The sequence below is a fragment of the Cinclus cinclus genome, chromosome 28, assembly GCF_963662255.1.
Source record: "Cinclus cinclus chromosome 28, bCinCin1.1, whole genome shotgun sequence".
Taxonomy (NCBI): Eukaryota; Metazoa; Chordata; class Aves; order Passeriformes; family Cinclidae; genus Cinclus; species Cinclus cinclus.
Window position 1 is genome coordinate 6,262,378 of NC_085073.1, and position 12,319 is coordinate 6,274,696.

At 46.6% G+C, this 12,319-nt stretch overlaps 1 protein-coding gene across 1 annotated transcript in view; it reads left to right on the top strand.

Moving 5' to 3' along the window:
- The first annotated feature begins 476 nt into the window (after positions 1-476).
- The window catches only part of SLC25A42 (solute carrier family 25 member 42), a 28,581-nt gene continuing 16,738 nt past the window's right edge, over positions 477-12,319 (top strand). Inside the window, exon 1 of the mRNA XM_062510033.1 lies at positions 477-531. The gene's annotated coding sequence lies outside the window, so the exon portion shown is untranslated. The remainder of the gene's footprint in view (positions 532-12,319) is intronic.

Sequence of the window (12,319 nt, forward strand, 5' to 3'; positions counted from 1 at the left end):
GGACGGGATCCCCCAGTGTCATCGGTACCGGTACCGGTGCTGCAGGGGGAACTGGGATCGGCACTGCTCGCGCCTGGAGTGTGGGTGTTCAGGATCCCCAGTAGGGCTCTTTGGGCTCCCCGCGGTTCCGTTCGGGATTCCCCCGGGGTTCTGTTCGGGATCCCCGGGGTTCTGTTCGGGATTCCCCCGCGGTTCCGTTCGGGATTCCCCCGGGGTTCCGTTCGGGGCTCCCCCCGGTTCTGTTCGGGGGCCCCGCCCCTCGCTCTCCGGCCCCGCCCCTCGCTCTCCGGCCCCGCCCCTCGCCCCCCCGTGCCGCTACCGCCGCCCCGCCCTTCGCCTCTTACCACGCCTGTCTCCCACATCGATTGGCCAACTAGCCTATCAATCGTCCCCACACAACCAATCCCCGCGCACGGTCCTGCCCCCGCCGCGCTGATTGGCCGCTCCCTGAGGCGGGCCCCGCCTCCCGCGGCGCAGCGGGGGCGGCCTGGCGGCGGCGGACGCGGCCGGGACGGACGCGCAGCGGAGCCGGTGAGTGCGGGCCCGGTGAGTGCGGGCCCGGGGAGTGCGGGCCCAGCGCCGCGTCCTCACCTCCGTGACCTGGCCCCCGAGCCCCGGGCGCCTTGTGGCGGCGCGAGGCACCGGCTGCCATTGCCGCGGCCTCCCGAGGGGTCACCCCGTGCCGGCCGGGGCTGCGGCGCGGCTCCCCGGCTGTTGCGGCCGCCTCGGGAGTGCGGGGGAGCGGCGCCGGCCTTGGCGGCGTTGGGGCCGGGCTGCGGCACCGAGCGGGAGGCGAGGCCGGGCTCGGGGTGGGGAGAGAGAGAGAGAAGGGGCTGCGCTCCCTCCTGCATCGCCGCCTTCCCTGCTCCTTTTTACCTCCCCCTTTGCTCCTTTTTACCTCCCCCTTTGCTCCTTTTTAACTCCCCCTTTGCTCCTTTTTACCTCCCCCTTTGCTCCTTTTTACCTCCCCCTTTGCTCCTTTTTACCTCCCCTTTTACTCCTTTCCCCACCCCTGCCCCTGTTCTCTGCTCCTTTTCCCTGCCTGCTTTCCCTGTTTCCCACATTTTCCAGGATTTCTGCCCTTTTCCTTCCCTGCCACTTTTCCATCCCTGTCCCAATGTCCCTTTTCCTTCCCTGCCATCCTCTCTGTCTCTGCTCTTATTCCCAATCCAAGCTGGTCTCGCCCATCCATCATTTCCAGATGCTGAATTCGATATTTATCCCATTTATTTAAATCTCCCAAAAGCTGAAAAACGAGGTAAAGCAATAACTCTGTACTCAGGGCCATATCCCAGCGAGCACAAAAAGCGTTGAACGCATCTCCTGCCTCTCAACAGAACCAAAAAAAAAAAAAAAAAACCCCAAAAAACCTTCCAGGGCTGGGCAGAATTCCCTGCTTTGCCTTCAGAGAGAGCTGGGAAATGCAGGGAATGCCGGAGCAGGGTCACTGGGAGCTGTGGGAGGGTGGAATTTGGCTGTTCCAGCTGAGCACCGGCTGCTGCTGACCTTAAACCCGGGCTGGATGTGTCAGGGATGTGGTTTTTATGTGTGTCCATGGGACTTTCCCCCTTTTTTTTGCTGTCCTGATGGATTTTTTCCCCCTTTTTTTGCTCTCTTGATGGGTTTTTTCCCCCCTTTTTTTGCTCTCCTGATGGATTTTTTTCCCCCTTTTTTTGCTCTCTTGATGGATTTTTCCCCCCTTTTTTTGCTCTCTTGATGGATTTTTTCCCCCCTTTTTTTGCTCTCTTGATGGATTTTTTCCCCCCTTTTTTTGCTCTCTTGATGGATTTTTTCCCCCCTTTTTTTGCTCTCTTGATGGATTTTTTCCCCCCTTTTTTTGCTCTCTTGATGGGTTTTTTCCCCCCTTTTTTTGCTCTCCTGATGGATTTTTTTCCCCCTTTTTTTGCTCTCTTGATGGATTTTTCCCCCCTTTTTTTGCTCTCTTGATGGATTTTTTCCCCCCTTTTTTTGCTCTCTTGATGGATTTTTTCCCCCCTTTTTTTGCTCTCTTGATGGATTTTTTCCCCCCTTTTTTTGCTCTCTTGATGGATTTTTTCCCCCCTTTTTTTGCTCTCTTGATGGGTTTTTTCCCCCCTTTTTTTGCTCTCTTGATGGATTTTTTCCCCCCTTTTTTTGCTCTCTTGATGGGTTTTTTCCCCCCTTTTTTTGCTCTCCTGATGGATTTTTTTCCCCCTTTTTTTGCTCTCTTGATGGATTTTTTCCCCCTTTTTTTGCTCTCTTGATGGATTTTTCCCCCTTTTTTTGCTCTCTTGATGGATTTTTTCCCCCTTTTTTTGCTCTCTTGATGGATTTTTCCCCCTTTTTTTGCTCTCTTGATGGATTGCCCCCAACTTTTTTTGCTCTCTTGATGGATTTTTTCCCTCTTTTTTTGCTCTCTTGATGGATTTTTCCCCCTTTTTTTGCTCTCTTGATGCATTTCCCCCCCCTTTTTTGCTCTCTTGATGCATTTCCCCCCCCCCTTTATTTTTGCTGTCTTGATGGATTTTTTTCCCCCTTTTCTGTCTATGTTGATGGATTTTTGTTTTGGTTTGGTTTTTTTTTCCCCTTTCTGGCTGCTGATTTGGAAGCTGCTGTCCCTTTGGACACTCAGCGTGTCTGGAGGTTTGGCTGCTCCTCCCTTGTTTTTATTTTTTGTGGTTTCGATGGATTTTTGGAGTGTTTTGAAAACACCCTGGCTTTTAAAACCTCTCCAAGTTGGAACAGAGGAATAAAATCCAACCACCTGAGGAAACAGAGGCTGCAATAAGAGTTGATTTAATCACGCCAACAACCTGCGGGTGAAAGGGATTTAAAAATAAAAATTGATTTTTAAGGGCTGGATTCCAGCTCCCCCCTCCCTGAGCATCTTCACAGAGCTGGGAATATTCCATTTATTTACATTTATTTATAAATTTCCATTTATAAACATTTAAATAAATGTTTAAATAAATTTGTTTAGAACCACAAATGCTGAGGAAAAGCAAGGACCGGGGCTGTCCTGGCTGTTGGATTTCAGCTGGAATTTGGCAACCCCAAGAATTTCACTTTGCTTCACCTGCCCTGCACAAGCTCCAGGTGGTTTTGGTGCGTCAGATTTGGTTTTTGGAGGTTGCATAAAACTCAAAACCGTGGGCTCGGTACAGGTCGGACAGGTTTGCTGTCAGGAAAAAAACAAATAAAAATAAATAAACAAACAGGAACCAGGAATTATTTTATTTTTGAGTCGTTTTCCTGCTGCTTGGAGGTAGATTTATTCAGTTCTGTCTTTTGTATTGCGCGCGCGTGTGGCGACAAATCAACGCAAACCAGACGAATTCTTCATTCTGCCTGGATTTTTCCAGGTAAAAGGAAATCCTTGGAAGAGAATTTTCCTGTTTGGCTTGGAGGGGCGAGTTGAGCTGCGGGGTGCAAACACCTCCCTCAGGGGCGCCAGGTGAATGGGGCTCGCGGCAATTCTGCGTTTCAGTGACGCTCTCGGGCTTTGAACCCGCTTCGCTCTTCCGCTCTTGTTGGGTTTGGGTTGTTGTTGGGTTTGGGTTGTTGTTGGTTTTGGGGTTATTGTTGGTTTTTGGTTGTTGGTTTTAGGTTGTTGTTGGTTTTGGGGTTGTTGTCGGTTTTAGGTTGTTGATTTTAGGTTGTTGGGTTTTGGTTGTTGGTTTTTGGTTGTTGTTGGTTTTTGGTTGTTGTTGGTTTTAGGTTGTTGTTGGTTTTTTGGCTTGTTGGTTTTACGTTGTTGGTTTTACGTTGTTGTTGGTTTTTGGTTGTTGTTGGTTTTTGGTTGTTGGTTTTTGGTTGTTGGTTTTTGGTTGTTGGTTTTTGGTTGTTGGTTTTTTGGGTTGTTGGTTTTAGGTTGTTGTTGGTTTTTGGTTGTTGTTGGGTTTTGGTTGTTGTTGGGTTTGGGTTGTTGGTTTTGGGGTTGTTGTTGGTTTTGGGGTTGTTGTCGGTTTTGGGGTTGTTGTCGGTTTTAGGTTGTTGGTTTTAGGTTGTTGTTGGGTTTTGGTTGTTGTTGGTTTTTTGGTTGTTGATGGTTTTTTGGTTGTTGATGGTTTTTTGTTGTTGTTGGGTTTTGGTTGTTGTTGGTTTTTGGTTGTTGTTGGTTTTTTGGTTGTTGTTGGTTTTTGGTTGTTGTTGGTTTTTTGGTTGTTGTTGGTTTTTGGTTGTTGTTGGTTTTTTGGTTGTTGTTGGTTTTTGGTTGTTGTTGGTTTTTTGGGTTGTTGGTTTTAGGTTGTTGTTGGGTTTTGGTTGTTGTTGGGTTTTGGTTGTTGGGTTTTGGTTGTTTTTGGTTGTTGCTGGTTTTTGGTTGTTGGGGGTTTTTTTGTTTGTTGGTTTTTGTTTTTTGGTTGTGTTGTTTTTGTTGTTGGGGTTTTTTTGGTTGGTTTTTTGGTTTTTTTTTGGTTTTTTTGGTTGTTTTTTGGTTTTCTTGTTTTTTGTTGTTTTTGTTGTTTTTTGTTGTTTTTTGTTGTTTTTTGTTTTTTGGGGGTTTTGGGGGGGGTTTTGGGTTTTTTGGGGGGGTTTTATGTGGTTTTTTTGTGGTTTTTTTATGTTTTTTTGTGGATTTTGTGTTTTTTTGTTGTTCTGTTTTTTGTGGGGGTTTTTGGGGGGGGGTTGTTGTTTTTTTTGGGTTTGGTTTTTTTTGTTGTTGTTTTTTGGGATTTTTTCCTTGGCATTTTTTGGGGGGGGGGGGTGTGTTTGTAGTTTTTTGTTGTTTTTTGGGGGGTTTTGTTGTCTTTGGGGGGTTTTGTTGGTTTTGGGGGTTTTTTGTTGTTTTTGGGGGGTTTTATTGTTTTTTTGTGGGTTTTTTGTTGTTTTTTGGGGGTTTTTGTGGTTTTGTTTTGGGGGGTTTTCTTTGTTTTTCTTTTTTTTTGTTTTTTTTTGTGTTTTTTGTGGGTTTTTGTGTTTTTTGTGGTTTTTTGTGTTTTTTTGTTGGTTTTTTGGGGTTTTTTGGTGTTTTTTTGGTTTTTTTTTTTTTTTTTTGGGTTTTTTTGTTGGTTTTTTGGGGTTTTTTGGTGTTTTTTTGGTTTTTTTTGTTTTTTTTTTTGTTTTTTTGGGTTTTTTTTGTTGGTTTTTTGGGGTTTTTTGGTGTTTTTTTGGTTTTTTTTGGTTTTTTTTTGGTTTTTTGGGTTTTTTTGTTGGTTTTTTGGGGTTTTTTGGTGTTTTTTGGTGGTTTTTTTGGGTTTTTTGTTGTTTTTTTGTTGTTTTTCTGTTGTTTGTTTTTTTTTTTGTGGTTTTTCCGGCGGTTCCAGTTGCCGAGCTGTTCTTGTGATGCCTCAGGATGTGCTGCAGCACTTGCTGGCAGAGCTGTGAGGACTGAGGGTTCTTTATGTTCCAAATAATCCCATCCGAAAAGCCTCCCCTCGCTGGGGTTTGTCCCTCTGGGAGCACCCTGCTCAATGTACGGCGCAAAAATAATAATATTTTATTAATAATGGGAATAATCAATGGGAATAATGGGAATAATGGGAAAAATCAATGGGAATAATGAATGGGAATAATGGGAAAAATCAATGGGAATAATGGGAATAATGGGAATAATGAATGGGAATAATGGGAATAATCAATGGGAATAATGGGAATAACCAGTGGGAATAATGGGAATAATGGGAAAAATGAATGGGAATAATGGGAAAAATGAATGGGAATAATGGGAATAGTTAATAGGAATAATGGGAATAGTTAATAGGAATAATGGGAATAATCAATGGGAATAATGGGAAAAATCAATGGGAATAGTGGGAATAATCAATGGGAATAATAATGGGAATAATGTGAATAATGAATGAGAATAATGGGAATAGATAATGGGAATAATCAATGGGAATAATGGGAATAATCCATGGGAATAGTCCATGGGAATAATGACAATAGTCCATGGGAATAATGACAATAGTCAATGGGAATAATGAGAATAATGAATGGGAATAATGGGAATAATGGGAATAGATAATGGGAATAATGGGAAAAATCAATGGGAATAATGGGAAAAATCAATGGGAATAATGGGAATAATCAATGGGAATAATAATGGGAATAATGAATGAGAATAATGGGAATAATGGGAATAGATAATGGGAATAATGGGAATAATGGGAATAATCCATGGGAATAATGGGAATAGTCCATGGGAATAATGACAATAATCAATGGGAATAATGGGAATAATGAATGGGAATAATGGGAGTAATCAGATTAATCAGAATAATCAATGGGAATAATGGGAATAATCAGATTAATAGAGGGGCTTTGTTTGCTTTGTCCCTGCTGGGGACAGGAAAATGAGAATTCAGTCAGAGCTCCCAGAGCTTTGGTGAAAATTCACATTTATTTCAGAATCACAGAATCTTTTTTCAGTTGGGGAAAAAAAAAAACCCTTTTAGGATCAAACCCAAATCCCCCAAAATTCCTCCTTCCCCCCCTCCCACCCCCAATATTTCAGTTCTCTTCCTGCTGGATCTTGCTTTTGATCTCCCCCTGGAAAAAAAAAAAAAAATACAGAAAATAGGAATTTTGGGCAGGTTGTGAAGCCAAACTTCTCCACAAAATTTAATTGGGATTTCTGGAATTGCTGGGTAATCCCCAAACCTTCAGCACCATTTCAAATTCTTCGAATTTCTCTTCATTTTTTTTTTTTTTTCATTATTCCCCACCTCAATTTTTATTTCTTTCTTCATTGAGATTCTCCTCCCTGGCATTCATTCATCTTTCTGCTGAGCAATAAATAATTTTATCATCATTTCAGCTATTCCAAAGAGGGGAACATTCCCTAATTTTCCCAATTTGGGGAATAATCTTCAATCCGTGGCTGAAAATGCTGAATGCTTTGTACTTTCAATAAATGCTCCTGGATAATTTTGGTGTGAAAACACAGAGCCTGTTACTCATCAACTTTTAACTCCCCCCCAAAAAAAAAAAAAATCTCTTTTTTTTTCTTTTTTTTTTCTTTTTTCTTTTTTTTCCCCCTTTTTATTCCTCAGGGAATGCAGCCCTGAGCAGTTCAGGATCCAGATGTGTCACAGGGATTTGTGTAACTCCTATAAAAATAACCCAGGGGTGAGTTAAGGCAAAAAAAAAAAATCAAATTTAATCCCCAGTTGGGTTTTTTTTGTATTTTTTTTTTTTTATTTTTATTTTTTTTCCTATTTTATTTTTCTGCCTTTGCAAACGCAAGGAATGACTGTGTGGGGAGAGATCCAAAAGAAAGGGATTTAACCAAAATATCCAGCTGCTCCACGTGGCTTTTGCTGGGTTATTAAATAAGGGAGTGACGTTGGTGTAAATGCAAAATTAACAGCTGGATTTTAATATCCAGGCACTGCAAACTGACAGCAAAACTTAGAATCAAGACTCAATTTTAAGATAATTTTTTTTTTGTTTGTTTTCCGTGGCTGCGACGTGAATTATTGCTTGATATCAGAATCCAGGCTGGGTTTAAAAACGAAACAAAAAATTTAAAAAAAATAAATTAAAAAAAAAAAAAAAAATTTCCAGCTTTGAGACCAGCGGAAGGGACTAAAAAAAAAATAATAATTCAGTGCTGGTTTTGTGTTTGAGCCTCTGTCGGGTGTTTGGAGGCTCGGGGGCAGCGGGCACTGAAAATAAAACAAGAAGGAATGCGTTTAAACAGAGTGAAAAAAAGGGAATATTGTGAAGTAAAAGGATCTCACCCTCAGGAAAAACAAAAAACAACACCCCTTGAATTTGGCAAATTTCCCTCCAGGTCTCCGTTCCTCGACCTCTCTTGTTGGAAAAAGCAAAATTTGTGTTTAGCGTTCCCAGGGCCCCCAGCAGCATTTTTATTTTTTTACATTTTTTTTTTTTTTAGTTTTATTTCCGTGGGGTTATTTTTTTGGCGGAGGGCAATCCGATGTCGTGGCCCGAGTTCCTTTTATTCCAGGCGGGGAGAATTTCCCCGGTTGTGATTTCCTTCGGGATTCGGCCGAAAAGAAAAAGGCAATTTCAGTTTTCCAGATTTTTCCAGAGTTTTCCAGAGTGTTCCAGATTTTTTCCAGAGTTTGGCAGAATTTGGCAGAATTTTCCAGACATTTCCAGAATTTTCCAGAATTTTCCAGACTTTTCCACACTTTTCCAGAGTTTGGCAGAGATTTCCAGAGATTTCCAGACATTTCCAGAGTTTGGCAGAATTTCCCAGAGTTTTCCAGAGTTTTCCAGAATTTCCCAGAGTTTGGCAGAATTTCCCAGAGTTTGGCAGAGTTTTCCAGAGTTTTCCAGGGTTTGGCAGAATTTGGCAGAGTTTGGCAAGAGTTTTCCAGACATTTCCAGACTTTTCCAGAGTTTTCCAGAGTTTTGCAGGATTTCCCAGAGTTTTCCAGAGTTTGGCAGAATTTGGCAGAGTTTTCCAGGGTGTTCCAGAGTTTTCCAGATTTTTCCAGAGTTTGGCAGAGTTTTCCAGAGTTTTCCAGAGTTTTGCAGGATTTCCCAGAGTTTTCCAGACTTTTCCAGGGTGTTCCAGAGTTTGGCAGAGTTTTCCAGACATTCCCAGACACTCCCAGACACTCCCAGACATTCCCAGACACTCCCAGACACTCCCAGACACTCCCAGACATTCCCAGACACTCCCAGACATTCCCAGACACTCCCAGACATTCCCAGACATTCCCAGACACTCCCAGACACTCCCAGACACTCCCAGACATTCCCAGACATTCCCAGACACTCCCAGACACTCCCAGACACTCCCAGACATTCCCAGACATTCCCAGACACTCCCAGACACTCCCAGACACTCCCAGACATTCCCAGACATTCCCAGACACTCCCAGACACTCCCAGACACTCCCAGACATTCCCAGACACTCCCAGACATTCCCAGACATTCCCAGTCACTCCCAGACATTCCCAGACATTCCCAGACACTCCCAGACATTCCCAGACACTCCCAGACACTCCCAGACACTTCCAGACACTCCCAGACACTCCCAGACACTCCCAGACACTCCCAGACACTCCCAGACTTTCCCAGACACTCCCAGACACTCCCAGACACTCCCAGACACTCCCAGACATTCCCAGACACTCCCAGACATTCCCAGACATTCCCAGTCACTCCCAGACATTCCCAGACATTCCCAGTCACTCCCAGACATTCCCAGACATTCCCAGACACTCCCAGACATTCCCAGACACTCCCAGACACTCCCAGACATTCCCAGACATTCCCAGACACTCCCAGACACTCCCAGACTTTCCCAGACATTCCCAGACATTCCCAGACACTCCCAGACACTCCCAGACATTCCCAGACATTCCCAGACACTCCCAGACATTCCCAGACACTCCCAGACACTCCCAGACATTCCCAGACACTCCCAGACTTTCCCAGACACTCCCAGACATTCCCAGACACTCCCAGACATTCCCAGACACTCCCAGACACTCCCAGACACTCCCAGACATTCCCAGACTTTTCCAGACATTCCCAGACACTCCCAGACACTCCCAGACATTCCCAGACATTCCCAGACACTCCCAGACACTCCCAGACATTCCCAGACACTCCCAGACATTCCCAGACATTCCCAGACATTCCCAGACACTCCCAGACACTCCCAGACATTCCCAGACATTCCCAGACACTCCCAGACACTCCCAGACACTCCCAGACACTCCCAGACATTCCCAGACTTTTCCAGACATTCCCAGACACTCCCAGACACTCCCAGACACTCCCAGACATTCCCAGACACTCCCAGACACTCCCAGACACTCCCAGACATTCCCAGACATTCCCAGACTTTTCCAGACATTCCCAGACACTCCCAGACACTCCCAGACACTCCCAGACACTCCCAGACATTCCCAGACACTCCCAGACACTCCCAGACATTCCCAGACATTCCCAGGCACTCCCAGACACTCCCAGACATTCCCAGACATTCCCAGACATTCCCAGACACTCCCAGACACTCCCAGACACTTCCAGACACTCCCAGACACTCCCAGACATTCCCAGACACTCCCAGACACTCCCAGACATTCCCAGACATTCCCAGACACTCCCAGACACTCCCAGACTTTCCCAGACATTCCCAGACATTCCCAGACACTCCCAGACACTCCCAGACACTCCCAGACATTCCCAGACACTCCCAGACACTCCCAGACATTCCCAGACACTCCCAGACACTCCCAGACATTCCCAGACACTCCCAGACACTCCCAGACACTCCCAGACTTTCCCAGACATTCCCAGACACTCCCAGACACTCCCAGACATTCCCAGACACTCCCAGACTTTCCCAGACACTCCCAGACATTCCCAGACACTCCCAGACATTCCCAGACACTCCCAGACACTCCCAGACACTCCCAGACATTCCCAGACATTCCCAGACTTTTCCAGACATTCCCAGACACTCCCAGACACTCCCAGACATTCCCAGACATTCCCAGACACTCCCAGACACTCCCAGACATTCCCAGACACTCCCAGACATTCCCAGACATTCCCAGACATTCCCAGACACTCCCAGACACTCCCAGACATTCCCAGACATTCCCAGACACTCCCAGACACTCCCAGACACTCCCAGACACTCCCAGACACTCCCAGACATTCCCAGACATTCCCAGACACTCCCAGACACTCCCAGACACTCCCAGACATTCCCAGACACTCCCAGACACTCCCAGACACTCCCAGACATTCCCAGACATTCCCAGACTTTTCCAGACATTCCCAGACACTCCCAGACACTCCCAGACACTCCCAGACACTCCCAGACATTCCCAGACACTCCCAGACACTCCCAGACATTCCCAGACACTCCCAGACATTCCCAGACACTCCCAGACATTCCCAGACACTCCCAGACATTCCCAGACATTCCCAGTCACTCCCAGACATTCCCAGACATTCCCAGTCACTCCCAGACATTCCCAGACATTCCCAGACACTCCCAGACATTCCCAGACACTCCCAGACACTCCCAGACATTCCCAGACATTCCCAGACACTCCCAGACACTCCCAGACACTCCCAGACATTCCCAGACATTCCCAGACACTCCCAGACACTCCCAGACATTCCCAGACACTCCCAGACACTCCCAGACACTCCCAGACATTCCCAGGCACTCCCAGACATTCCCAGACATTCCCAGACATTCCCAGACACTCCCAGACACTCCCAGACATTCCCAGACATTCCCAGACACTCCCAGACACTCCCAGACACTCCCAGACACTCCCAGACATTCCCAGACTTTTCCAGACATTCCCAGACACTCCCAGACACTCCCAGACACTCCCAGACATTCCCAGACACTCCCAGACACTCCCAGACACTCCCAGACATTCCCAGACATTCCCAGACTTTTCCAGACATTCCCAGACACTCCCAGACACTCCCAGACACTCCCAGACACTCCCAGACATTCCCAGACACTCCCAGACACTCCCAGACATTCCCAGACATTCCCAGGCACTCCCAGACACTCCCAGACATTCCCAGACATTCCCAGACATTCCCAGACACTCCCAGACACTCCCAGACACTTCCAGACACTCCCAGACACTCCCAGACATTCCCAGACACTCCCAGACACTCCCAGACATTCCCAGACATTCCCAGACACTCCCAGACACTCCCAGACTTTCCCAGACATTCCCAGACATTCCCAGACACTCCCAGACACTCCCAGACACTCCCAGACATTCCCAGACACTCCCAGACACTCCCAGACATTCCCAGACACTCCCAGACACTCCCAGACATTCCCAGACACTCCCAGACACTCCCAGACACTCCCAGACTTTCCCAGACATTCCCAGACACTCCCAGACACTCCCAGACATTCCCAGACACTCCCAGACTTTCCCAGACACTCCCAGACATTCCCAGACACTCCCAGACATTCCCAGACACTCCCAGACACTCCCAGACACTCCCAGACATTCCCAGACATTCCCAGACTTTTCCAGACATTCCCAGACACTCCCAGACACTCCCAGACATTCCCAGACATTCCCAGACACTCCCAGACACTCCCAGACATTCCCAGACACTCCCAGACATTCCCAGACATTCCCAGACATTCCCAGACACTCCCAGACACTCCCAGACATTCCCAGACATTCCCAGACACTCCCAGACACTCCCAGACACTCCCAGACACTCCCAGACATTCCCAGACTTTTCCAGACATTCCCAGACACTCCCAGACACTCCCAGACACTCCCAGACATTCCCAGACACTCCCAGACACTCCCAGACACTCCCAGACATTCCCAGACATTCCCAGACTTTTCCAGACATTCCCAGACACTCCCAGACACTCCCAGACACTCCCAGACACTCCCAGAC